Source organism: Drosophila ficusphila, unplaced genomic scaffold (genome assembly GCF_018152265.1).
Source record: "Drosophila ficusphila isolate 14025-0441.05 unplaced genomic scaffold, ASM1815226v1 contig_607, whole genome shotgun sequence".
Lineage (NCBI taxonomy): Eukaryota > Metazoa > Arthropoda > Insecta > Diptera > Drosophilidae > Drosophila > Drosophila ficusphila.
The window spans coordinates 1,421,379-1,449,267 of NW_025064537.1; the positions used below are offsets into that span (position 1 = coordinate 1,421,379).

General features: G+C 40.2%; 1 long non-coding RNA gene across 1 annotated transcript; it reads left to right on the forward strand.

Moving 5' to 3' along the window:
- Positions 1-492: 492 nt before the first annotated feature.
- On the forward strand, positions 493-21,254 carry LOC108093495. The gene is made up of 3 exons (XR_001771498.2): positions 493-1,316; positions 12,016-12,198; positions 16,205-21,254. It is a non-coding gene; the product is annotated as an uncharacterized LOC108093495 (long non-coding RNA).
- The last annotated feature ends 6,635 nt before the right edge of the window (positions 21,255-27,889 follow it).

Consider the following 27,889-nt stretch of genomic DNA (forward strand, 5'->3'; position numbering starts at 1 on the left):
GTCAGTGCGCAAGGTACAACACTAGTAAACTAACTTATTAATCTTCATTTAACTTCAAATCTTTTCACTATTAAACATAGGAACTAGTAGAAATTATTGAAAACGTTATGTTGATGCCGATATGAGCCATTATAATGTCGTAACATTATGCCTTTCCTGTTTGCAACGCGATGTAAATCGGAAGAGCCGACCTAAGAACGGCTTATTTCCAGGTGACTCAGCGGCCTAATGATCATTGCGATCGAAGAGCGCGGCTCTCTTAGGTGCGAGCAGGCGAGAAGAAGGGCAGCTGAAGAGAGCGAGCCGCAGAGAGCGAACGAGCGAGACGGACGTATCCCGCTGCGGCAGGTAATTACACCTGTGCTAATACGGTTCGCTGGTTCGCACAGGTGCGAGCGGGACGGCTGGCGTGTCGTAATTTTGGAGAGTTCGAACCGCCGCGAGGTTACAAAAACCCCGTGTCTTCGTCGATTGCTGGCAAGTCGCAAAGTGGAACGCAGAGGCGAACGAGCTCAGAAAGTCAGTTAGAGAAGAGTTTTTAACCGCGCTGCCCAGTCACTCCGTACGGAGAGGCCAAGAGGCACCTACCTGCCTAGCTAGCCAACTACCTAGCAAGCTATCAACCTACCTACCAACCAACCAACCAACCTACCTGTCGTGTTGGCCACGTTTGTGGCGATCCGATCAGTGCACCGTCAGCCAGCGACGCGCACACACCGAACAACTGAACACCGCACACCTGGAAAGCAGCTGGAAACCCTATCAGCAGAAGTGTTAGATAAACTGATAATGCTACGGAGCCAACAAAACCACTAACGTGGCGTTAAATCTACTAACTAAAAACACACTCACACACACACCCATAAAACGGCAAAAACAGGCGAACGAACGAACGAAAAAAAACAGTAAAGACAATAACCCAAGTAAAACAAAAAACGAGTCAGCGGCAAAGTGTCAATAAAACTCTCGAATTCATTAACACAACTCAAAACGTTCTATTAGTAAGCACTTGCAAATTTCAACCAAACCAACGAAAAAAAAACCGAAAAAAAGCGGAGGAAAAGCTAAAAAACGGATCGAGAGATGAAAGAGGAGAGGGGAGCTGGCACAAATTAGCGTGGCCAACAGTCAAAAGGTCTAATAGAAGCGCGTGTATGCGAGTAGATAGGCCCGCATGTACCTCGCCTTCACCCGAAAGCCAAGATCGTAAAAACTACATCAACTTCAACTACAACAAATGCTCGGGGTAAAAAAAAAAAAACGCCACAAAAAACGAGACGAGGCTGCTGCCATGTCCTTGGCCTGTAAAAGGGCAGGTGAGTTCAAAATTAACAAAATTTTTATACATCTAGGTGGAGAGTTTTTTTGTTTCTCTCTGGTGCGGTTTTTGTTTTTATGATTATTGGGTGCATCATCATTAATCACCGGCTCTGAGCTCCAGGCTGGAAAACCTAATGGATCTCCGGTCCGAGCGAAGAAAATCTATTGAAGGCGATTGTTCGTTGGGAAAAATTGAAAACTAATTGATCTGGCCACAGTCGATTCCATTCATTGGCCTGCTCTGGATGAATGGTTTCGAAAGTTCGCCTTGGCAATAAATGGGTTTTATATGGGAGAGGAAGGTCTGGGTTTTTCTGGCTTATAAAATGGCAGTCTAATCTTTTATGAGAATTATTTGAGATTAGATTTTTTGTGATGGAGCCAGATAAAGGGCTAGAAAGATTTGTTATAACATTGTTATCTTTTCTAAAACATTTTACACCTTACAATCAGCTTTGTAATAGGGGTTATGCCCTACAAAACCCTAAACCTCTTCTTGAAGACATATCTTAAATGTCAAACTCCATTTTTAGAGTCCCCATTTCTTCTCGTATCTCACAATCAAAGCTTTCCAAAACGCTAATAATTTTCTGGCCATAATTCGAGCTGTCAAAACTGGCAAAGAACCGAAAACAGAAAGAGAGGGGAAAAAATCCCTGGGTTTTGTGCTCAATCATTTCACATAATTTGTAGCATAGCATTCGAATGGCATGGAAAACATTTAGCGGCGCTTTAAACAAGTCAATAAACGATTAAAATAATGATTTTTCAAAACCCCCAAAAAGAAGTCGAGATCCCACACACACACATAGCAACACTCACTCACAAAAGGCAAAGCGGCCCACAAAAATATATTACAAAAGCACTCTCGGAAAACAAAAAAAAAAACCGAAAACCGAAAACCTAAAAAACCTAAAGAAAAAGGAACGAAAATGTTTTTTATAAGCAACAAAAATGATATAATAAAAGGCAACCTCAGTGAGCTCAGTGCTCAGAGTGTTGGCTATAATTGCGAGTTCGAGTTTTGGGCCATCGAGTGACATCATTTTTGGGCAACTTTTATTTTGTGTTTTATAATATTTCGAGTGTCTGCGAGCGGCTGTTGTTTCGGGGCCAGAGTTATATATTGCCAAACAAGTTGTACGGACACTCGGGGCTTCGGGAGGGAGTGAGTGAGTGGATGTGTGTATATTTCCGAGCGCTTTAATTGCTATGACTTTATTAGGTTATCAGAGCCACCGAGCTTCGTCGCGTTAAAGCCGATCTTGATGCCTGTTGCCTGATGCCTGAGTTATGTCTCATTAGCAACACGTGTGAGTCGCAGTCAGTCGCTGTGGCAGCCTCACATCGAAGAAGAAGACGGGAAGAACCCAGCGGGAAAAAAGGTGTGGAAAATATACTATTTTCCTGTGCTTTCTTCATACAAGCGGAATGTGGAAAAACCCCTTTACCCCTTACATTTTTGCCGTCTCTCCTTTCAAAATACACGGGGGTGACACAAAAATGAAGGGGTAAAGGGAAAAATCCAGTGGACCTACAGCTGCTGAATGCAGGGCAAAATCCTGTGGATGCTCTGGCTGCTGAAAGCAGGGCAAAATCCAGTGGACCTACGGCTGCTGAATGCAGGCCAAAATCCACTGGGTTTTGGCCTTCCTGCTTTACAGAATTTCCACATGTAAAAAACAATACTTTTTAATTTGGTATATGCATTTATTAATCTATATACAGTCCAAGGACCTTTGTCATAAGTATTTTTGTATATTATATTTTTTTGCCTCAGTGAACGATGAACGCAGATCATCTTGATATTGGCGAAGACTGTAATTGTCAATTCTGAGTGACTCTGAAAATAAAAACCATAATATATTAATATATAACATATTAATACAAATCAAAAAATATTTAAAAAGTATTGGGAAAAATAGAGAAATTTAGAAAAACAAGTATACTTACCATACAGTATGTTGGAGAAATTATTATATGAATTAAAAAAAAATGTAATTACATAGTAACAAGCATGGCTATTGAAATTTATTAAAAATGTAGTGAGTACTTACAAATGCTTCTGGATTGGCTTCGGCATCGGAGTCCAAGTGGCCGAGTTCTTCAAATGACGAAATCGAAATGTCCGCTTGCGCACGTTCAGATTTGCCATTAATATTGACATATGGGCCAGAATCTTTGATGTCGAATCTATTACAAATGTTATGAAAAGAAACATTTGTTTGTTCTTGTGAAATTGAAAAATAAATTTAAATAAAAAACTTGCTTACTTACTTGACAACCGCCTCTGGCGGCTAATATTTAGTTTTCGTAAAAATGCTTATGTTCACCATATCCGTAACGCTGAAATAAGGATATACAAACAAAAATATTTATGTTATAACTTACCTTTATCTTGTTTTTTAGAATAAACTTAACTTTTTTTCACTTTTGACACATTTTGCACGACATTTGATACTGATGTGACCGTGCATATTCTGAAGAAAGACAATAATTAGTCACAACTTCGTTGTAACTTAAGGTCATATTCAGAAACCCACCCCATTTAGCGGTCCGAAATTTTCTACTCCTACCCCTACGCCTGCTAAAAGAAGCAGGTTTTCAAGTACTCTAAAAACCTCCTTCCCACTTTCCCGCTGGGAATCGCTGGCGAAAGAACCCACTACATACCCCTCTCACTCGCACCGGCTCCATCTGTCCCGCTCAACAGGCACACACACACACTCGCACACACATACAGTTGCAATATCAATTACAGCATGCCACAGGAGCAGTTGGCAGTGAGCAGTAACTGGTTTCGGTTAGGGTAGATAATGATGGGGTACATCGCCTGTATTGAAATCTTAATTGTGCGCCTCTGAATCTGAATATGATTGAGTTTATCTGTATCGCACACTTCTTGGAAGTGTTGCGGGAATTATATTATTATTGAACGGGCGAGTTCAAGTGGGGTTATGATATCGGAAATCGCTGATTAGTGATTACTTACCTTCATTTAAATATTCAGAGTTATACTCCCCTTTGTAGAATTTCTATAACTTAAAGTTCTATTTGAGTTATGCTTATTATCTTTACTTCAATCAATCCATGAAATGTTGGTACTTTCTAAGCGATTTAAGTAGGAAACGATATAACATTAGATATCAAAACCAAAGAAGAAAAGGATATTATAGTTAGGAAAAGTAATTTTATTTTAATATGGAATTAATAGTACATTTCGTTTCAGTCCTGCTTTGCTTAATATATTTTATATATAATTATTGGTTTATGTCTGAAACTGAGTTTTCAATTTATTTCCTATAAAGAGTATACTATTTTTCCCTAAATAATTACCTTCGTAAGAGCATTTCCAAGTCGATCAATTCACCTTCCCAATTCGACAGTCTTTGCTGTCGCCGGGACACCTTATGCTCCTCGTGCTCAGAGGTTTCATGTTGCATTCGCCTTGACTGCATCCTCTCGGAAAATGACCCAGAGCTATCGCCACGACCAGTGCCGAGAATCGAGAATCGAGTACCGAGTACCGAGTATTGAGTACCGAGTACCGATCAGTAGGTAGGCCAGTACCCAATACCCATTGCCATAAAGCTGCAGCAGGAAACCGAGTGAAACCGGCAGCAGCGGCAACAATTTGCAAACTCATGATGCAGCCTTAAAAGGCCGCCTCATCCGCTCGGGCAAATAAAAAGTGCGTGATTTGTGTGATGTGCCAAACCACCAGAGAGAAGAGAGCAAACGGAGACCGTTCTCCAGTCTACAGGCTTCAGTCTGCAGTCTTCAGTCTTCAGTGTTCAGTGTTCAGTCTTCGTTCTTTTAACTCGGCTTTCGAGTCTTCTCGAGTCCCTGGCAATCCATCAGGGCAGTCAGGGCCGACAGTTTGCCGGAGGTCTGTTGACCCCTGAGTGCTCTTCTTGGCCCGGCCAAGAACGGCGAACAGCGAACAGCAGTTGCGCATGTCTAATTGCAGTCAAGTTGGTAGTGAGAGGCTCTCAGGGTTCACGTCCCATGCTCCGTGAGAATTTGCCACCTGTCAGCCGGCGATAATTGCCAGCGGGTCAGGCGACTTCACATTTACGGCAGCCACATCCACATCCACTGGTAACTCGAGGATCGCATCTCAAGAGCGCTCAGCTCGCAAATCCGACATAGATTCTGCCTTTAAGTGCACTGGCAAAAGGCTGTGAAATGCTAAATGGGGCTCAAATAGCTGACACAGATTCCACTTGAGGCTGCTGAGTTAAGTAGTAAAATGTAGCACTTAACACTGGCTATAAATGTTGCCTCAGAGATTTATAGAAGAACATGTGTTTCCTTGATACTTTCTAGGATCATCTTGAAATACAATATATTTAATAGATGAAAGTTAGAGTGCAAAACATTCAAGCTTTAAAGCGTTTAGATTCTTTAACGAATTACTGCAACAAAAAATAACATTACTATTTTCTAAACTTCTATTTTTTCATTACATAGTTAAATTAAGAAAATTATGTAAATCCTATATACACCCTATCTAATGCACTTCAGAGTCTGCTTTATATTTCCTAAACAATTTACAAATTATAGATATATGTTTTTATTCGCCTACATTATTTATACAGAATGATTGCAAATACAAGCCTCAAACTGTAAGCAACAATTTATATGTGATACTTTTAGCGATCTCCCATATATATTCTTTTAAAAGTAGACAGTTGACAAATGTGAGATTCGAGCTTTCATTCGCTTACATCATTATTTTCGAGCTAATCGCCCGTCAGAGATTTTGGGAAGTGGCCAAAAAAAAAAAGAAAAGAAACCAGAATGGTTTGGAACTGCTTCCGCTTAAGTCTTGCCCCGTTCGCCCCAAGTCCACAAATGCGAAGTTCGAGTTGCCAACAGCAGCTACAACATTTTTATTAGGCTGACTGGCCAAAGGTTCCCATTCAAGTGGCTTGTCACTTGTTCTGTTTTCTGTTTTCTTGGGCACTTCTAAAAAAGTGGTTGGGTTTCCTGGAATGGCCCCGTCGTCTCAGACAATCTCTCCGGCTGTCCCCGTCTTATTTTATGTTATTTTTTCTGTACTTCTTTTTTTTTATATATCTGTTTACTTGGCCCCGACGGTAGCTGACCTTTTTTTAGCTGCTGCTGCTGCTGTGGTTGCGATCTTGCTGCTTGCTACTTGCTACTTGCTACTTGCTGCTTGCTTTTCGGGCGAAGTTGTAAAATGTTGTTCAAAGCGCCGCAGAAACCGTTGGCGTTAATGATCGCCGTTGGGCATGCGACGCGGATGAGGAGCAGAATGCCTCCTAATAGCTGAAAGGAGCTTCAATCCCAGGCCCAAGTTCAGGCTCAGAAACTCAAACCCGAACCTAAACCCGAACCCGAACCCTCCTCAACCCAAAGAAATCGCAATGCTGAACGTTTTTTGGCTACCGGTTGCGTTTTCACGCAACAAATGGCAACATTTAAAAGTCCATTTCGCCTGCTCATCTCCCCAGCTTTTGGCCTCACCTTTGCCTGGGCTCATCTTCATCTCCATCCACATCCACATCCAAGTCTACGTCCAAGTCGAGGCTCCTCCACATCCACATGCTCATCTACGGGCACAGGTGCACAGCGGGCAGCAGTCACAACACACATTGCTCTGGCTCATATATCTCGGCCTGAATGGTTACCTCGAAGGGGAAGCCAGGGGATCTTGGGGGTTCTTGGGAGCTCTGCGGTGTGGAGCTGGCTCAATTGATGCTGACAGCGAATGAAAGGCCCTGGCTGAGAACCTGCAACTGAGACCTCGGCCAGAACAGCAAAGGCCACGCCACAGTGGTCCTAAATGTGCTCAGATATTACGATCTTATAACAGATTTATGCCCACAATTATGGGGATCAACAATTGAAAAGGTATAGGAATTTAAGTGAAGAAAAGGGGCTTACATATATTTGTTTTTACAGTGATCATAAAACTAATATTGGGGTCTTTTTTTCAAAGATATTGAGCAGAACAATAAAACAAGGTTTTTGTTTTTAAATTGAACCACTTAGAATTTAGGTCTTTGCACTGTTGACAATTATAACCTCTTTAAGTCAGCTTGGTTATTATTTTTAAATCACACATTTAAGAAAAAAGCCATAAGTAGTAACTTAATAAAAATAAATTATTTCAAGTTGATTTTAGCTTCCTTATGCCCTCCAAAAGCGTCAATAAAATAGGTTTCAATGGTGGTGAAAATTTATTTTTTTAACAATCCCGGGCTGTTGGCTTTTACCCCAGTGGTTTTATGGCCTTCACCGGGACACTGTTCCTGGCTGGGCCAAGTTGCCAACTTCCCTGCCAGCTGTGCAAACCAGTTTTCTGGGTGCCCAGTCGAGTGGAGCGATGGAGCAGCCAGAGCAACCACAGCCAACGACGACGACTTCGACTCCCCACAAGATCAATTCTAGCAGATTTCACTTTTTCCCTGGCCCGGCTCAAAGTTGGGATGTCAGGTTTTTTGTTTTTGCTTTTTGGTTTTTTTTTTGTTCATATATAGTATTTTGTGTTTAGTTGTTGCTGGAGCGGCAGAAGGTGCAGCCTGAACGGTTGCAAGTTGCAACATTTGCTGCGAGTGCCGTGTGTGTTGGCTGCCTTGTCGTCGTTTTGTTGCCAGCCTCCCCGAATTCCCGGATTCCTGGATCTCGGCACATTGCATTTTTATCTCAATGAGTCGGGCAAACATGTTGTTGTTGCTGGTTGCATGCCACAAATGTGCGATTGGCATGTCAAAAGAATTATGTATTGATTTTTGATTTCTCCCTAAAAGCGGAAGTTTCATTGCAGTGTGTTTCTCGCTTTTTTTTTTTTTTTTATTGGGGCGGGCAGTACACGAAAACTTATTAAATGCAAACAAATTAAAATCGGCGGCTTAGTAACGTGGCCCATTGAACATCCATCGGTTTTTAGTCGACCGTTGTAAGAGGTGGAAACTAGTTTGCTGGCAAGTGGGCGCCGCTTGGCCGCAAAATGAATGACACTAAACGCTCTTGACAGCAAACATTTGTCCGCAACCGAGGTAGTTAATTAGTTTTGCACGAAATTATGTTAGTTAATTGATTAACTATCGGGCTTTGAAGAGGGGCACAGGCACAGGCACAGGTTCACTTGGAGATCGATCTTTGGTCGATCGGTTGGTCGGTTGGTTTGCTGGCCTGGCTTAAAGGCCCTGCCTTAAAAGCCAGCCAATATAAATTGCTATGTTTTCTCTCCTCTCCTTTTTTCTTCCATCTGTTTGGGTTTTCTGTGTGCTGTTGTTTTTTTTTTTTGCTGTTGCGAGGAACTCGGGCTGCACCCACGCAAGAGATCCGAAAACCACAAAATCCAGGCTAGTCGCGATCGCTGGGTTGTTGTGCGCTGTCTAAATATGGACATGGGCGGCCTCAAATTTCGAGGGGCCGAACAACGAACCCCCTCATTGCCATGGATCGCTGTGGATGGCTGTGGAGGAGTAACCAGTGGAGTAACCATTCGCGGACTGGTCCGCCGATGGGGAGTCAGCGATCTCCACCGCGCAGAAGCCGATCTTCAGCCCCACAATTGCCCTCTGAGGAGGTGAAATGGTTTCTTGTGGCCGGAGTTTGCCTAGAAATCGGTTGGTAATCAAAGGGAACTTTATATGGTAAGGGATTTAAAACAATGATAAGTGGGTTGGGGTTTCGAGAAGATCTATGAACACCTAAAGGGGTTCTTATTAACAGTATTACATTTGTTACAATACATTTTTGGGATAAATGCATAAATCTCAGAAAAATTAAAAAAAATAATGAATAATGTCTTACATTAAATATAGAAATAATACTAAATTTTAGACAAATTCTTTTTTAAGAAGAGTAATTTGATTAAACAACAATAAAAGGAAATTGTGTATTTTCTCTCGGCCCAATACAAAATATTTATAATAAACACATTAATTATAAAATATATATTCATTTATATCAAAATATAAATAAACAAATAAGTTAAAAACATTTCAGAAACTTTTATAGCAACCCAAGTTCAGGGGGCAAAGATCAAATGGTGAAATACTTTAAGCTGTGCACTAAAACAAAAGAGAATGTTCCAAGTTGGCCAACCAAACTGAGCAAATTGAACTATTGTGCCTGGGAGAACGGCAGATCTGTTAGATAAAAGTGGCCCAAACCATGAAAGCCACACTGATGGCTGAAACGTTTTGCGAGACGAATAAATCGATGCGATTAGAACGCCGGTGAGCGGCGAGTTCCGTTTCGGTTTCGATTAACTTGCGAAGATCGTGCCAGCCAACACGTAACTCCACGTAAGAATCGAGAGTTGTCTTTGTTTTGGGCTATATCCCAGAATACGTATCTATATATTATGTTGTATTTCCACACCTTGAGGGCTCTGTGGGCCGTAAGCTGCTCATCAGCTTTGTTGAGTCGCTAATGAAGATCAGAATGGCCAAAACGCGGGATGACGGCCGGTGTGCCTTGGTAATTAATAAAAATTTCAACAAATCCGACACGACACACGGCTCAAAATAGCAGTTAGCAGATACAGAAAGGCTAGATGGGTACGAAAAAAAAAAAAAAAAAATTAGAGCCAGTCAGACAGACAATGGCCCTAACCGTGCCAAGCAGCTTGGCCAACGCATTGAAAATTGTGCGCATTGTTCGCATGACTATACAATGTGGCTATAAGGCTATATGGCTATATGGCTATATGGCAGCTCTCTCACTGTCAACTACTTGAAACCAGAAAGAGGCAGCAGGCAAAAAAACAACCACAACAAAAATTCAAAAAAATCAACTCTATAACAGACACAACAAAAATCACATACACGACTTTTTCGTAACAGTCACGTTTTTTATTTCATTTATTTACTTTGCTGACAAAACAAGAAAAGTACTGGCCAAAAAAAAAAAAAAACAAAAAATAAAGAAACGAAACGAAAATCAAGCAGAGCTCGCGCCCAAAGTTGACGCATCGTGCCAACAAACAAATCATAAATATCATGAAAAAAATCGATGAAAAAAAATCCAGTAAAAATGGTAGCCGACATGAAGAGGCATAAAATCAGAAATCCAACGAATCTGATTAGAAGAAAAGATAGTAAAAAATCTGAAATAAAAGGCGGTTAGAGGGAGTAGGAAGTGGCAGTGATTTGAGGAGGGATTATGATGTTGCAGTCGATTTAATGACAGCTTCGGGTTCTTTTTTTTCCCTCCCTGCCGCAATTAGTTGCCTTTGGTAAAAGTCTGTCCCAGGTGGCGTATACGCAATACGCTCGTATATCATCCCAGGCACTATAGTTTCTCGACTTCTGATGATGTTGTAGTAGTTGTTGTTATTATTGTTGTTGTTGTTCTGTGTGTGAATGATGAGTGTTGAGTTGCAGGCAATAATTGCTACTGGTCGTCAACGGGCTTGTCGTGAGCTCAGCGCAAACATGTAATTAAGATTGAGTTGAGTTCCCGCTCGAGATGAAGTCTCCAAAAAGGTCACTCTCACCATTCCCCTCTCTTCCCCACTCTTCCTCTCTCTCTCTCACTCTCCCTCGCTCTCTCTCTCTGTTTTTTGCTCATTCTTGTGCATCTCTTAAAAGGCCATATTTTACCAAAAAAACAAAAAAAACAAGAAGGCAAGGAAAGAAAAACTGCATAGCTTGGCACAATTATGAAATATTTTTGCAAACTCAAAAAAGAAACAGCCAGAGAACCGGTTCTTCTCTGGGCCGTAATGAAGGATAATGATGATGATGATGACGATGCGCGGACGAGAGGCTGCAAGCCAACGCCAGCGATCCCCAGCGATCCGAGATTCAAAAACTTCACTCCAGACCCGACTAGAAGTGGAGAAAAGATTTATGCCCAGGCGGCCGAAAAGGAGCCAAGCATCCACAAGATGAAGATGCCACTTGCCACTTGCAACCAACATCGAACAACCAGCAACCAGCAAGCAACAACTTGGCGACTGCTCGCCCGCAGGCCGCTTTATTTGTCAAGATTAATTACAAAAATTTGCGTTAAATCATAATTCTCAATGTTTTATGAGCCAGCCAGCCGCCCGCCTAGAACTTCATGGGGAAAAAGGCGAAAAAACACCTTTCCTTGATTTACGACTCATTGTTGGCTGTTGCCAGTTGCCAGTTGCCAGTTTTCCAGTTGCCACGGCCGAAAGCAAAAAGCTGTTGACAAGCCCCTGCTGGGATTGCCTTTGGCATTTTGCCGGGAAGTGACATTTATTTGAACCTGCGGCAAATGCAACGCAAATTTGTTGCCGGCCATTGGCGTTCGATAAGATTTAGTGGGCAAATATAATATAATATTTGGCAACTCCCCGGGCGTCAAGTTGATAAAGAGGAAATAAATTTGCAGTTTCGTGGGATAGGTATTTCATTATTTTTGCTGGTCATGATTGATAAGTTAAAGTGAAGGGGGAAATACATTTTGTAGATTTATTTTATAGGAAGGTTGCCTTATAATTTCATAAGTAGAGGAATATTTATCTTTGTAATTTGCAAACACACTTTCAACAATCGTTTGTAATGCAAAAATGTTATCCGAAAGCACCTAAATTATTATTATTTATTAATAAGGTACCCCAACAATTTAAAAGTTCTTTTTGTTAGTTTTTTTCTAGTGATGAAACATTGCTTAACTATAATTTAGTAACCATTATTAATTACACACCCTAATCAAACAAAAAATGCATTTCCTTTGCAGTGAAATTCCTGGCACTCCATAACAACATCATCAAAGGCAGCAGAGCGACTGCGACTCCAACTTCGATACCGAGTCCGATTCCAAGTTCGATTCCGATTCCGATTCCCAGGAGTCCTTTCAGCGGAACCGCGATGCCGGAGTGCACAGAATTACAGAAATTCAGAGCTCCCCGCCGACTGGAAGGTAAGTCAACCCGAGGCTGTTTATGGTTTTAATTAAACGGGGGCAACATTGGTGCGGCTCATTAGCGGCAATTTGTTGGGCATGCCGCCATCAAATCGAATAAGCGGCCTTTTCACGGAAGCCACGCGGTCCCCAGATAACCCAGTATCCAATAGCTATACCCCACTGCTATACTTTTATATAGCAGATACTGGATAAGCCGAACTTCGGAGCTCGAGTTCCAGTTCCCGCCGGCGAACCTGCTAATTATGCATGTGAGCTCGATGCTTTGGCCTTATCTATCAAGCGTTGCGGGGCATAAAATTCAAATTGACACTCCGGCCAGTGAAAGCGTGTGAACTGAACTTGAGACGTAGCACAGATAAAGATATGCCCCATAGACCCACAGCCGAACAGAGCTATATAAATTCAACTAAACCGCAAATAAACATGAGGTTTTCCAAGGGAACAAAGTGGGGAGTAAGATAACGAGGCAAATAAATATTAATGGGAACCTATTAGTAAGAGTATAGCTAAAATAAATTTCAATCAGAAATTATATAGGTAAAATCCAAAGCCATGATATACACACAATTTATCCTTAAAAGCCAATATTGATTGTTCTAAGTAAAACATATTTGTTTGATTTAAGAATCATGTATTGATTTTGTTTTTAAATATGTCATATCTTTTATGTACCTAAGCAGTTTTAGGTATTTCTGTAAAGTTGTTATGCTAATGACTAATCAAAAATCAGTTCACTGGCAATACTTTTCTTTACTTTACTTCCTAGCCCAAAATTCGATACTCGTGACTCACGCACTTCACGCTCTCCCCACCAAAATTGAGCCGCTTTTTTCATGCATATGCAAACAGGGCAAGACAAGAAACACGAAAAACATTTAAGAAAAACAGCAGACCCAACAAAAGCCGCTGGCACAACAATCACCGAGCTTAACCCATAAATCTACACATGTTTACACTGGCTTAGCCACTCGAATTGAGGCTGTTGTTCGGCCAGTGCGCTTCCATATCAGTTGACAAATTTGTCAACTTGCCTGGCAACTTGAATGACATTTTCCAAACCAATTTCCAACCCCCCTCCCCCAACCCCGCCGCTCCGCGATTGAAAACCACCCAAAGGAAATCCAAACAATGGACAAACAGCGAACAACTCGAGTCAACTGCGGCGCTTTCAATTCATGAAATGGACAATTGTTGTCGCGCTCCGCTGACTCAATCGAGCGGGCCCAGAGAAACAGGTAACAATATTGGCCATCAGCGGGAACGGTAGCAGTCGACAACTGTAATTACTCCGACTTCTCCGATAAGACAGCCCGAGTTGAAGTTGAGGCCGCGGTTAGTTGCACAAGTCTGTCTTATCAGCGAGTAAATTGCAATCGGATGAGTCAATCGGTTCTACTTTTCTGGGAAATGGTTTGTTGTACTTTAAAAGCTGTTAACTTTTTACTTTAATACATAGAGAAACTAAGTTAATATAAATGTTTAATCAGCCTTGAACTCAATGAAATAATATGTGTCTATTATACAGAAAAGTAATTAAAGCCACATTACATTTTTGTCATAATTGAAGTGAGCGGTTGCTCTGCCAAATATTTTTAGTAAATTAGTCATACTTCTATAAATTAATAACCCATTAATAATTATTGATTTCGAGCTAGTAGTTCTTTGGTTTAATATAGTGTACCCAAAACAAATTGTTAAAGTGCAATGTGTATAACCCCAAAATGCCACCACATTTTTATCTCCCATATCTTGTGTTATTAGTTTCTTTAGATATTCAAACCAAACAGCTGCCTTGTCAAAAATCTTTTGTAAATTAATAATTAAAACTGTCAGAATTACCAGCATATCGCATAACTTAATAACCCCGTAAAAAATATAACTATCATTTACTTCGAGTTAACAACTCTTTGGTTTGCCAAAGTTTGTTAGTTCTTCATGTGCTCGTAGTCAAAACAAATTACTAGAGTGCAGTGTGTATAACCCTAAACATTGATACGGCTCCATGGGTAGAACATAAATCGCGGGCATATCTTTATCTTCTATCTGGTATCTAATGCCTCCGATGCAGCTGCTACCGGCCAGAAGTCGAAGATAAATGCGACCGCGAAAACTTTGACAAGCGATTAACTTTACAATTTATCGCCCGGCAATTTGAATCGTCGTAAATCTCGGCGAGGCAGCAGCATTCGGTGTGTAAGAACTGCTGCCCCGTCTCCCCGGCTCATGTTGCGTCATTAATTTAACCAGTTGTTGCAACAAGCTAAGCCTGCCCATTGGGTCAGGTTCGAGGCGCTCTCTATGCTAAGAATCGCCCTGATTAAAACATCAGGCCAAAGTAAAGTTGTTCCGCAAGTCCAATGAAGGGGGAGACTCATCCCATCGCGTTGGTTTTATTTATGCATGTTTAAACATATTTAATGTCATTACGGGCACCTCGATGCCCAGCGCCCATGCCACAAACACGCATTTAATTATCTGCCCGGCTCCACATGCCCCATGCGCATTAATTTAATGAACGCATGCATTTCACATTTTTATCATGTCCAATTGGAGTCGGGGATCGCTGGTTAAAAGTGGGGGATATATACGAGTATGGTGGTATAGGGGGAATCGGTGGATTGCTGGATTGCTGGATTGCTGGTGTATCCCAGTAGCTGTCCGGCCTGTTCCAATATATTTATTGCATCGTCGCCTTGCTCTCGTTTTGTGGCTCCTGCTCGTTGTCGTCGTCGTCGTCGCGTTTTTAATCGCATTTAATATTTCATTTTATTAAGCCAATCGTTAAGTCCATTCAGCCTTGCATCTCCATCTCCATCTGAATCTGCATCTCCATTTGCATCTGCATCTCGGCGAAATGTCTGGTGATCGTCTGGCGAGCGATGAGCAATTTGCTTAATGCTGTCATAAGGCTGTCAGTTTATCATTTGCATTGCGGCGCCTTTGGCGACATGGAGATGGCACTTAATGAGTGGCCAACTTACTTACCTACCGCCACTTGGGAATTACCAGTTGAAACTTGGGAGTTGGCTGCTGGAAGTTGGCTGTTGGGTGTTTGGAAGTTGGTAGTTGGGAGCTGGTTGATCCGGACGAAATGCCAGACATTTCATTACTGCCATGTGGCTGCCACAACTTCGCAGCTGCAAGCAGCTAACTGAAAACTGAAAGCCAACTGCATTCCAGTGGACAAACCAGGCGAAGTGTAGCAGAGCAATTGTCAATTGCACCTCCCTACAAGATATGCACTGGAAAATAGGTTGTTATTTAGATATATATATAAATTAATATTCAAGTGGTGTGATATAACGAATACGAAAAATAGAACTGCTTCAAACTAATAAGCCTAAGGAACTATTATAGAGAAACCTTTTTAGCATAGAATTTCTATTGTCGAAGAAGTTAAGAACTTAATTAAATTTCATGGATTTATTTTTGATATTTTTTAATTAATGAGTTTCTAATTAATAAATATAAAATCTATACATCCTATATTATTTTGTACAAGCATAGTCGGAGTTCTTTATCCAATTAACTACTTTTTAGTTCCAGTTAAGCAGGCAGTTAGTGGAGACCCAATCCCTGTGGAGAGTTTTTGAGCTACGCTTATGGTCTGTGGGGCAAAAAGGGGTAATGCAACTGATGCAAGTTATTGAGTCAAGTTTTTGTTGCTCCTGCTTCCTGTCGTTATATGAGCTGTAGGTTGTAAGCGGATAGGATGCGAGGGTTGTGTGAGAAATATTGTATTATATGCAGTAAAACTTGTTTTATTATATAAAAATGGATTTAAGTGGTATTTCATATTAATATTGTTTTGGTAATGATCTATATTGGTATGAATTATTTTACTGGTTTTACATTTAACCCAATAGATATTTCTTTTTATATTAATACTTAAATTAAGTTAATATATCATACTAGTTAAACTTCAAGTACTTACCTAGCTACCCTCGCCTTGTATCCATTGATACTTATGTCAATTACCATTCTCTCGGCCTCTTTGCAGACAAATGCCATGGACTCGGTTACAATTTGGACTCGTCTTGTCAATCAGTTGGGAGGCGAGCGGCTGGCTAGAACTGGAAATGGCCAAGGATGACCGGTGAGCGCTTCCTGTTCGGGTAAGTTGATACTTGGACTAAACTGGGGCTTAATTAGCCACACGACACAAGACCGAAAGCCCTCAAAAAAGACCCCGACCTGTGATGACCTTTAGACTCGACGACGACGGCGACTAATTTATCAAAGTGTAGAGAAAAACTGAAATAACTCCGCGCATAATTAAAGCAAGCCAAAAAATCGAAAAAAAAAACAGCAAGCCAAAACCGAAAGATAGCCACAAATGCGTTTTTAAACCGTTGCGCAACGCCTCTTTCTAACAGTTTAAATTTTTTTTAAGGGGTTTTCGAGACCGCTCTTTTGTTGTTTTGCTTGGATTTTTCCTTTGGTTAATTGCCGCTTATTAATCTCGGCTCAGTTAATGGTCCAACAAACGAAATTCTAATTAATGAAATATTTTTTCGGCCTCTTGCTTGCATTGTCTAGGCATTCCGACTTCCTGGAACTGTAATCAATCATAAGCCAAGATTCCGAGGGTCGAGATCCCACCAACTGGTGGCTGGTGTTTCTAGCCAAGTAAGCCAACTTGAGTGTGTTGACAAATTTGTGAGTTGCCGGGCAGATTGACAGGAAAATTGAGTAATCAATCATGGGCTATCAAACGAATCCGCCGCCAAAAAAGCCTTCAAAAGGTCTGTTGAGTTCAGTTAGTTAGTTAGAGCCTCAAAAATCAGGTCTTATCAACCGATGATGCACGTCTGGGCCATTAGTTAAATGCTAATGCCAGTTCACAAAATCACGTTGGTCGAGAATGTTGACAAAATCTGGCAAGGGGCGAGTTGAATCAGGTTGAATCAGGTTTGCCTTTATTTTTAGTCGCCGTATCTCGCATGCGATTGAAATGAAATATAAAATTACATTAAATTACCGGATGTAATTGCGGTGGTCGTGCCAGTCGACTCTCTCAGCCTGGTCAATGAATCACGGCCCGGCGCACACGAAATACGAAATACGAAATACGAAAAACGAAATGCGTCGAAACAAAAGACTCAGGCAACGAACTCGACGAACCTCAAGTCGAGTAAGCCAGATTCGAGCACCCAGCAACGAGCACTTATGTCCAAATCAGGGAGAGCAGCGCAACCCACACAGAAAGGTAACCAACTAAAATAAAAAAAAAAAAAAACAAGAAAGGAAAAAAGCGTAGAAAGACCCACACAAAAAGCCGAGTTGAGTGGTATCTTATCAGGGCTAACGATTTTGTCAAATGACAATTTTCTCGTCCTCATTGAATGCCTCTTTTTCACGCCATCCGCTGACTTTTCTATGGGCCATTTAGTTGTCAATTATTTTTGATAGGCCAGGCTCAGTCGGCTGATAAGAACCTGCACACGAGACTTGTTTAACCAACGAAGTGGGGGAAAATCGAAAGGGGGTAACAGAGGATCCCAATCGGATGCAGCCACTGCCGCTCTCCGTTTTGGCCACATTTGCATATTGAACGGCAGTTTGTCTTGAGCCTGAGCTTTTAGTTATGGCCGAGCATTAAATTTAACTATTAAGCCATTTTCGGAGGCCAGTTTTGTGGAGCTCGACTTTCCAAACATTGTCCCCTGACAGTTGCTCCCTATGGGAGTTTTTTCTTTTTGCAGCATCAGCAGCAGCGGAATTTATGAGGCAAACAGACACAGAAAGATAGACAGAATGATTAACAAGAAATGGAGAGGCATGGGAACCTTGGATTTGGCAAACAGAAAAGGCCAAAAGCCCAGTCGATGGCGAAGTGAAATGTTCAGTGTTTTATTGGCTTATGGTCGAGTAAAAGGAGAAGAAATGCCAATGCAAATGTAGGATTTATTTCGCAAATCAAATGGAAAAGTTGCCACATCGAATGGCAGATTTAGTGCGGCAGTTGCAACTTGCGGCCCAGCAATTGCAAGAGCCGACTTAATTTTATCATAAAAATGCGAATTACCCGCCAGATGAAATTCACATCTTGCAACTCAATCAAGGGGCATGCAACGGAGGCTGCTGCTGACCTATATATGGCTAATAAGAACCGACATGTACATACCTTCGTACATTCAAAGGAATGCTTGTGGCAAGAGCATACAGATATCCTCGTTACATATTCCCCATATTGATATCTCCGCCTCCTGCGTTTCGGGTTCGTGCAACAATTTCGTTGTTCGTCGAAAACAATTTTACGGAGCACGAAACTCCGAGAGGGGAAAGATCAGCAGCAAATGAGAAACGAAATTTTTGCAGTGCATAAAAGTGTATGCCACGCACGTAGAAGCCAAAACCAAAGCAAACGAAACGGCAACAATCAGACAATCATGCCATCAATATATGGCAATTATCAATGAAATTTATAACAATCCACGAAATGTAACGAAAACTTAACCGACCAATAAAAATTTCATATTTCTTTTTTTTTTTTTGAAAAAGGAGCGCTGCAGCTCGTCTTCCTCGTAACGTAAGGAAAAAAGCTTAAGGAAAAAAAGAAAAATAAATAAAAGCCAGAAACATGATCATGATGTGGCCAATGTTGCTGTTTTAGCCCCGTTCGCTTCGCCTTGTGATCTGCATCATAAAAACGTGCCAGATTGATGCGTGATTGAAATGCCAATTGGTTTCCAGTTGGACTCGGTTCGGACTGTCTCGTTCTGGTTGGATTGGAGCGAGCATCCAGTGTGCGTGCCGTTACCGTTACCCTTCCCAATCTGCATTGTCATCTTGGACAATTAGAACAACCGGAGATCCCAAAGATACATTTATTTTCTGTCTATCTGTCTGTTTTTTTTTTTTGTTTGGAGTAACGTAAGAAAAGAAAAGTGGGAGGAAAGAGTTTGACTGGCAGTATTTCCCAAAGATCTGCGCGTGGAGAGTAAAATCAATCCGCTAGATAAACAGTTAGAGCCACGGCCAAAAGGGGCGGCTGGCGAAAGGGGGAAAGGGGGCGGGGAAGGGGTTTCCGTTGACCGCTTACCGTTGGGAGAGGTTTTGTCGCCATGACCATGACTTGTGGTCTCCGCAAGTGGGTCACAAGCTCTGTCGAGGGTTACCTCCGTTTGCCGACGGGATTCGTAACGTGGCTTTAACGGAAGCGGGAGTCGCATTACCCATTTCAGTTCGATTGTATCTGCTGCCCCAGTGATTTGGCCATTGTGCTTGCCTTTGGTTTTGACCAAAATTAATTGCTCTTGAAACTGTTTTGACAGCCTCAACTTGATCTAAACTTCGAAATACTGGTTCAGCAGGAGGTTTAAAGACGATAACAAATTGGTAAGCTTATGACACTATATCGTAAATTGTTGTCATATTTCAATCCGTAATTGATACTAAAATAAAGCTGTAAAAATAAATAGCTTCCAGTTTGATTACCAAATTGTTTTCGGAATTTCAATAAGAATAAACGTATAATGTTCTTACTGATATACATAAATAATGATTGCTGATTATATACATACTATATAACATAAATATGTTCATATGGAGTGGTATTTTATAAGCTGTTTCTTAACTACAGATCATAAAATATTTTTATTGGACCTATGAATATTCGCATGATGCAGATTATTTTACAACCGTTATTATTGAAATATGGAAATATTGCACTTAATATTTATTGTGAGTTATGAGTTTTATTAGCAAGTAGAGTGGCACCTATTCGTCTTGCTGGCACTCCATAAATATGCATGTGGCAAAGTCTCGCGATGGCCTGCTGTCGCAGCTGGCTGATGAATGGAGTCTGGTGGCGCCACCGGGAACAGCAGAACTATCAAACTCCTCCGGATGGCTGGCCATCTAGGGCAACTTGATCCCCCAGTCGATCAGAGCTCAGAGCACAGAACTCGAAATCGTTGTGGCAATATCAATGCAATAAAATCTGCGACTGCAGCCAACAGTATCGCAATCTGCGATGAACAGCTTCTTTTTCCTTTTATTTCTCTGCAACTTCCTCTCTTATCGCTGGCAACAAATTGACCATTTCAATTAATGGAACGCACTTAAAGCACTAAAGACTCTTGCTGGCCGTCGTTGCCACTCAAGTGTTGGCGCTAATGAACACGGCGAGTCGTAAAGGCCAACACCAAGTTCGTCCTCTGGTTTTTTTTTTTATTATCAAGCCGCTCCTTTTGGCCGCGTCCCGCTCACATTTGCATATTTTGTTGTCGAGATTAAGCGCGTAAATTTGTCGTTAAAAATCATGTTTGAGATCGGCCACAAAGACACACGCGATTGCCCACAAAACAAACACAAAAAAAAAGACAAATAAATAAATAAAAAAAATAAGAGGCATGAGGAAAATTGGAAACACAGGCAGCTGCTGTTGATTTTTAACTGTTTCGCTTCGAGTTTGTTTCTCGTATTTTGATTGCGGGCCACTCGATTTGATTGATGGCTGTCGCCTCACGGCGCATGCGCGGCATGTCTATGCCACTGACGTACTGATTTACCGTTGCCTGATAAGCGGCCGACCAAAAACAAAAAAGTCGAGAGCCGAAAAAACGAGTGGCAATTACCTCAAGTGGAGCAGCATTTGGCATTTGCATAAATTGGCCTAAAACAAAAAGAAAAAAACCCCGTAAAAACGTTGGAAAAAAGCTAAGCCAAATGAAACGAAACGAGACGGGCAATGAAATCGGAGCTTTCTTCGTGACTGGCGACGTTTTCCCAGCGATCCGAGCGGAGTCCCAGTCCCAGTCGAGAGTGCCCCCATAATGAGGGTCCCAGGGGTCACAGATGTCCAGAGCAATTGGACGTTACAATTTGTTTGGCCAACGACAAGTCAATTTGGGGTTACTCGCCCTCAGGGGTTATTATCTAAATCTGCTTCCTTTTCAACTTGGTTTCTCGATTACCAAATATAAATTAATATATGAAGGGAAATCTTACATGAAAATGCATATAAATTCAGTATAAATCTCTCACTTACCTGAAGGTTCATATCTTTCTCAGCATATTAATATTATAATATATACCTCCTCTTAGCAATTCTGAAGTAGAGCGTGGAAATGCTCTTAATCTCTCGCTACCTAATTAGTTTAGCCACCATTATAATTTTTAATTGGCCATGCCCGCCGCAAACAAGGAGGAAAATGCCGTGTAGAAGAAGTGAAAAAATTTCAATTGTAATTTTATGCAACACGCAGCCGCAAAATGATTTTCACAGCAAATTATGCGGCCAACCGCAGTTGGATCCGTTGAACATGCAACATGGATTTCCCACGCATGCCCCCAATGAATAAAAACTGAAGGGGGCCAGCCAAATATATATATATATATATTCATGTCTATAGCGCAGAAGCGACTTCCGCGATTTAGCCCGCCGCAGAAGAAGAAGAGAAGCAAACGAAATTTGCGTTTTTGATTAAATCGTGGGATAGATCAAAGCCACCTTATCAACCGCAGTTGGCCAAGCAGGTGAACTGGCTGGGGGCAACGAGTTAACCAACGTGGGACAGAATCACCGAGGTGCTCAGGTTTTAACCCTTTCTATGGGAGAAACAGATTTTAGATTCCCAGAAAGACGGAAGTTGCGCCGGATTAAAGGTGAAGATTGTGTGCCGTCGTATTTTTATTTCTATGTCTTACCTCTTATATTTATGGTTTTTATATTCAGTACTTTAAAGTAGAATTAGATATTTTTATATCTGCTTCATTACCTCTCATATTAATGGTTTTTATTTCTAGGATTCCAAAGCATGAATATGGATTCACACAGGACAGTCTACAGAATTTATGTGAGTACCAAAGAAAATTATAGTGAAACCAAAGAGCAAGATATATAATCTTGACAAGTCACTCCATCTCGGCACAGTTAATGGCACTGGAAGAATTCACGGGGTAATTTCTATACAACCCGTGATCTCTTAGTGGCATCTATGGTGCGGGAATAAGACATCAAATCAAAAGCTAAGAATGTGATAATGTGAACTGCATTAAATCGGTTTTGCGTGTGTCGGAAATTAAAAATTAGAGCGGAGTCATTAGCACCTCGATCCCAAAACCCCAGAAAAACAATCTAATTCATAAATTCCAAATCTACAGCGGAGGGAGAAAACCTTTCGAAAAATGTGAAAAAAAAACCGGGGGAAAGAGAAGTGAGTGAAGCGAATCGAGAAGCAATGGAGAGTTTACGGGGCCGGACATAAAGGCAGCCTTGAAAAATCACCTTTCACACCGCCTAGAGTTCCCGGTTCTCTCCCACTTTTTTTTTTTTTTTTGCCCACAATTAACAGTTCAATGAACCGGGCCGGCGACTCTTGGCAGTCCCTTGAAGTTCCAGCCCAGCGGATGGAAGACAGAAGAAACGAACACACAAAGTACCAATCTCCCGGAGAATAGCACAAAACCCATGGATAATAGCCCAATGGAGCTGTTGGGCATGCCATCACAAAAAAAAACAACAGACTCACATACAGATAAAAAATACTAAAAAAAAGCGGGAGCGAGACAGAAAGAATGAGAGGTAAAAAAAGATAATTAACTTTTTTTTCTTTTAGCACTAAGTATGCCAAAGAGGAAGCACTAACAACAGCAGCAACAACAACAACAAATTACAACACATTACAATGGAGGGGTTCTTCAAGTGTGAGAGAGTTCCCTTAGGTAAGGGCTATCCGTCTCTTTCTTCCCGGCATCCCTCCCCTTCCTCGCCCTCTCTCTCTTTCACTCGCTAAACGCTTGAATGATTTTGTCATGCATAAATTTTGCAGGTTTGCTGAAATTTCTGCAGTCCGTCGAGCAAGAATCAAATAAATTCCGGCACAGAACTCTTTTTCTGCCTTCTGGCCAAGTTCCGCTTGAGCACTTTTGAGCTGGAAAAAGGGGGGCTTATAATGATGATGCTTCCTGTTCGCCAGCCAGCCGCACATATATGTATTTATGAGACACCTTTCGCGTTGATAAGTCCCAGGCGGAGCAACAATTGAAATTTGTACTTAATTAAGTCTGGTGCGCCGAATCGGCTTTTCTTTGATCATCGGACGAAAAGGAATTCCGAGAATTAATGATCACGATATGTCGGTGGAATTATTCGCTTAAGATTAAAAAGTAATATTTCAAATTCTAGGAATATTTGATTAATACATTTAGTAATGCAAGAAAAGCTTTTAAACTATTTGTTGAACTTACATTTCTGCAGCTTTGAAGAGGGTTTAAAAAGTTAACTGGTTTTAAGCAAACAAAAACGAAAACCATACCGAAATCATTTAAATTTTACGAAAATTTTTTTTTATACTTCGTTTATCTAAAACCAGTTTATGATTTACATACTTGCAAAATAATATAATAAATTATTACACATATTAATTAACTTCTCATGTTGTCTACATTTAATTAAAAATAATATATAATCTAAGAATATGTTTCATAACAATTAAAACAAGCTAAAGGACTTTCACACTAACTCAGTAATTTGATTGACTAATAAAATTGAGTAAACAAACAAAGGATAAATATAATATAATAAATTGTACCACATACGTGACTAATAAGGTAAATGAGGTTGATAATAATTACTTAGGTTTGGATGTACTAATATTATTTAAATTTATAGATCAAGTGAATTGTTTATTTGCCCAGCCTCGCATAAGAATCAAAAAATAATAAATATATTTGCAATAGGCAGGACTGCTTCCATTTCTTTCACCAAACACAATGTTGCTAACGAGCTTTATCCAAGTTTTACATATTTCTTGTAAAAAATAATGATATTGTTAATATAATCTGCATTCCATTGTTCTGCTGTGGTTGTTAGGGAAGAAAATCCCGCCAGCTGGCATGGAAAACAAATTGATTGGCGGCAAATGGTTTAAATTTCTGCATAATTCAATGCGCACGCGTTCTGGTTTTAGTTTCGGCAATTTTCTTCTCCTTTATTTTCCCGTGGCCACAGCTGCAGAAAATGGTCAAGAAAACTTGGCTGGGAAAGGGAGGAAGTGGGGAAGTTGTTGGGCCTGCTCCGATTCGCAATCATTAAATGGACGACAGGCGAAATCGAAATTGCAGTGCCAAAGTTGCCGCCTGCTGTTGTAGCCGTGATTTGTTTTTAAAAGAGTTGGGTAAACCTTTTTTCTTATCTAGGTACCAGGTACATTACAACCATGTCTACCAAACAGGTAACTTATAGACCAGCTTTAAAGGCCCAAGAAAATAAAACGCAATTTTAGAATATAAAAGCAGTGTTGACTATACCCAATTTTAAAAATTACATTGTTCAGCCTTTAAAATAAAAAATCAAGATGTATGAATGGTATGCGAAGATATTACTACTATTTTTGTCAATATAATCATTTAAATCACACATTCACTCTGAGGTTAAAAAATTATCCTCAGGCTTTTAAATAGTTATAAAATCTCAACTCAATTTGTACTCACATGTACTGCGTTTTAAAAGCCGTTTTACAATTTTAACTACTATCGTTTGGAGTTGTGATTAAGCTAACATATGTTTTAAAATGCCTGTAGGTTGAATAAAAATGACTATAAAAATGTAAACTTCTTTTTATTAGGTTCTAAATATCTTATGAACTTAAATAAAATTGTTCGGTATCGTGTTTACTCCTAAGTTAATTAGATTAAATTTAAAGCAATTAAAAAAGATAGCAAAAGATTTATGAGCTATAGAAATATTATCAAATCAGATAAATATATATAAAAACTGTACCCATATTTGTACCTATGTAGATCCTGACCATCACTGATTGCATGTTGTTGTTGCTGTTGTCGCAGGGTTGTTGGGAAAATTTGAAAATTACCTTTAATCAGAGCGAAAATGAGATGGCTAATTTGAGTGTGCCGGAATCGGAATCTGGCTGGAAAATGGAAAATGCCGACTGTGGGAATTGCCGTTCTTGTCATTTCGGTCAGTGGGAAAACTTTTTGGCGTGGGTGGGCGACAGAGACAGCAGCTGTGCGTTGGAATTCGCCCCTCTCTTTCCCGCTTCTTTGATCTCAACGTGATGAGAACTGGACTTGGTTCACATAAACAAAAGAAGTTCCAGGCCATATTATGCAAAATTGCCACACAGAGAGAAAACTATAAAAAGCTAAGAATATTACAGTTATCCTTAAAAGAATATTTTATTGAGTGATTTTTTAACTGGTTTAGAAATAATTTACAAGCTTTGGTAAAATAGTTCTAGTTAGTACAAAAATACCTTTTCTACCACTCTTGCCAGTTGAAAAATTCTTTACAAGTTTTAATATTTCGAAATTGGTCTGTGTTTTTTTTGTGTGGAGAAAGACAGAGAGAGAGGCAGCTAGCACGCGTCTCGCTCGCCTGTTTTGATCTATGAGCCGCGATTACGAGGCGCAGCTAAAAGCTGCACAAATAAAGCGCGGCAATCTCCACAAGTTGATCCCCAAGTGAGGCAGCTGTTGCTGCCAGCGGTTGCAAATGATGATGAGCAACTATAGCAACAACAACCATAACAACAACAACCACGACAACGGAGCTCAGGCCAGGAGGCCATGACAAGCGACAAGTTGTCGTTAGGCCCAAAATTAGATGCATTTTGTATGCCGGGCAAAGATCGCTAGTGAGAGCAACCGAAAGCAATAGCTTACACCTGGAAAAATATGTAGAAATGGCGAAAAAGGTTAGTTCAAAATACGGGAAATAAAGTTTCGCATTAATCACTCGTACATTCCTTAGTTTATAGATATTTTTAATATAATACATCTAATATAATTAAATGTATGTAACCAAATCTTAACATGTTTGGCACAAAAAAACTATTGTATAAATTCAGAAATTTGATTGTTTATGGTAAATCATTAAAACTAAAATTTCTCTAATTTTGATAAAACAAAATAAAACTTTTAGGCTTAGTGTTAGAAATGCACAGCAAAATCCTTCGAAATATAAATATGTCTTCGTTAATAAATCTAATTAACTTAAGCAAGGTCTGTGATGTGTGTTTCTTTCAGTGTATCCATTCACCTATGTGGGAACGAGAAGGCCAGATACCGAGCTGGTTGCAGTTATGGGCTTAGGGTAAACATTTGGCGACGCATCAATGCAGCTGGCCAAGAGCTACAAAAGCAACAACAAAAGCAACAACAAAATCACCAACCGCCAACAACAACATAAGCTGCGACTGGAGCTCAGAGCTTGTGGAGTGTGCAAATATTTTAGCAGCAATTTTCAGCTTAAATGCCTGCAAAACGAGGCGCATCGTGTGCCCAACAGCTTTTGGCGGCTCAGAGGTTTTTCTTCTTTTTATACCCTTCATCCTAGGGTACGATAATTATGTCCAGAAGTTTACAATGGGATTCGAAGCTATGAAGAGAATCAGTGTAAAATAATTCATTTGCATCACCAGCTGCTTGATAACCTAAGGATTAGCGTTTAATAAGAATCATTTTTATTGAGAAAAGTGACTTTCGGGTTGACTTATCGTTAATTATCAGCATCATAGCTGAATGTTTATAATAACATAAACTATTTTGTAAGTAAACAATCCCAGCTCAAATACGTCTGAAAAAAGATTGATACTTTTTTATTGAGGGTACATATGTATGTATATCCAGTTTACATAAAAAGCGTAGCTATGTTTTAGTTTAAAGCTAAATAACAAAATCAGGTAGAATAAATCATTAATATAAACAGCAAATAGGTAAGCAATAGCCAATAATGTTTTTTTAAATGTTGCATTAAAAACGGAAATACAATATTGGCTAAGATGATTAACACTAACATTAGATCCATATAATATAAACATAAAAGCAGCCAATCGACTTCAAGCTAAGACCGACTTGCGTCAATATAATTACGATAAAATCAGTGATTTCATTCTGAGAAGAACATATTTCTTGTATAAGTTCTAATAAATGGGAACCACACGCAAAATGGGGAACCGTATTTCAACTGGCAATTAAGTAATATCTAAACTGAGTTCTAGAAATTGTCTAGGTCTTTATCACAAAATAGATCGTTCGTAGCATCGCTCTCTCGATCTAAAACTCTCTCTTGGAATGGGGGAATTTCCTAGTGCTAATTAGTAAGCGGTGTACACGTGATGGCGATGACTCTTGCCATCGGTTCACAGAGATCAATGCAAAGTTCTCAGTTCCCAGCCCGCTCAGAACTCGAATTGCGTCAATGTGCTACGATCTCAATGCGGATCTTCCCTTAAACTTTATAAAGGTGGGGTTTTGTTTTGGTACTCCGTGGATTTACTTGTCCCTGAAATTGTGCAGCAACCCCGTTCCCGATTCGCGTTTCCGTTATGCCCCCGTTGTACGAAACCGTTGCGTGTTGATTGATTTTATGCGAATTTCTGATACAAATTTATTAACAATTCAAATTGCAAGTTGAAGTTGAAACTCAAGGCAACAACAACGGCAAGAGGGAACATGGCTTGAGTTTCAGTGAGGCTAAAACTGTTTTTGGTTTGGGAACATACTATGTTGGTTTAGTGTTGGCGCCAACCCAAATGGTGAGTTATTTTGGTTGGCTAAAAACGGTTTTAGCTGTGGTGAAATTACTTATAAGAAAATATTTTCTATTCATTGATCTTTTTACTTCGTAATTTCTAATAAATAAGTAAAAAAATTTTAAAAATTTTACATTTTTTAAATACCAAAAAAATGTGCACCTTTTCTTTTACTTTATTGA